Genomic DNA, 1,644 nt, shown 5'->3' on the forward strand with positions numbered 1-1,644 from the left:
GTTCCAGGGCATCCAGACGAGGAGGGGAAAGGCAGGCAGGCAGGCGAGCTGGTGGCGTGGCGCGGTGGCGCGCGCGCGCCGGGCACGCTCCCCTCCCTCTGTCGAGGACGAAGACGACAGAGGAGGAGGCGGGCTGGGCCGCCTGCTGGCTGGGCCGGCCAACTACTGCTGGGCTGCACAGGGAGAAGCCCCAGGTAAGCTTCTCCTTCTTTATTTATTTTTGTTTTCTAATTTCTGTCATTTGTTTTGATTTAAATAAAATATTAAATCATTTTATTACCTTATGCCAATTTTTGCAGGAGCTAGATATATTATTCCAGAGCTCCCCAACAAGTGGCATAATTTTTGGACATATATTAATATATATAACTAATATATTTCCAATGCAGATATTTATGCATTAATTCCAAATGCCCAAAATAAATACCTATGAGCTCTTAAAAATATTGGTTTGATTTTTATCTCTGTCCAATATTTTCAGAGAGCAACATGAGCATTTTCTTGGACCCTTTTGGAGAAATTTTTATTTGGGTCATTTTCAAAATGATTCTGAGGGTTTCACAAATCCCCATTTCAAGTTTCTGATGAAAGAGTAAACATGATGCAACACTCTAATGCATGACTAGCTAGGGTGTGACAACTCACCCCCACTCAAAATAATCTCGTCCCGAGATTTGGGTTCCTCCGGGAAGAAGGCGGGATACTCGAGTCGAAGACGATCCTCCCTTTCCCAAGTTGCTTCACTCTCGGAATGATGAGACCACTGAACTTTGAGAAACTTGATGTTCTGACGTCGAGTGGTACGTTCGGCCTGATCGAGGATACGAATGGGGTACTCTCGATATGTAAGATTATCTTGGAGATCAAGCGTTTCGTGGTCCACTCCACGGATAGGATCCGAGAAGCAACGCCTGAGTTGAGAAACGTGGAAGACATCGTGGACTCTGGAGAGGTGCGGAGGTAGTTCCAACTGGTAGGCAACATCTCCTCGTTTGGCGAGAATGCGAAAAGGTCCAATGTAACGAGGAGCCAATTTGCCTTTGATACCGAAACGATGGGTTCCCTTTAGAGGGGTGACCCGAAGATAAGCCTTCTCGTCAACCTCGAAAATCATAGCCTTATGTTTTCGGTCATATTGACTCTTTTGACGAGATTGGGCTGTTTTCAACTTTTCACGAACGATACGAACTTGTTCTTCTGCTTCCTGAATCATATCCGGGCCAAAGAATTGTCATTCCCGGTCTCTGACCAGTTAAGGGGTGTTCGACACCGTCGTCCATAGAGAACTTCAAAAGGGGCTTTACCCAAGCTAGATTGATAGCTGTTGTTGTAAGCGAATTCGGCAAATGGAAGGCACTTCTCCCAGTCCATTCCGAATGAGATAACAGAGGCTCGAAGCATGTCTTCTAGAATCTGGTTGACGCGTTCCACTTGACCACTCGACTGAGGGTGGAAGGCGGTGCTAAAGGAGAGACGGGTCCCCATAGCATTTTGGAAGCTTTCCCAAAATCGAGAGGTGAAAAGACTTCCTCGATCCGAGTTAATTTCCAAAGGAACACCATGGAGAGACACTATACGGGAGATGTATAAGTCTGCCAGCTGACTAGCGGTTATACTCTCACGAACAGGTAGGAAATGGGCTAC

This window comes from Triticum dicoccoides, chromosome 1B, assembly GCF_002162155.2.
Source record: "Triticum dicoccoides isolate Atlit2015 ecotype Zavitan chromosome 1B, WEW_v2.0, whole genome shotgun sequence".
Taxonomy (NCBI): Eukaryota; Viridiplantae; Streptophyta; class Magnoliopsida; order Poales; family Poaceae; genus Triticum; species Triticum dicoccoides.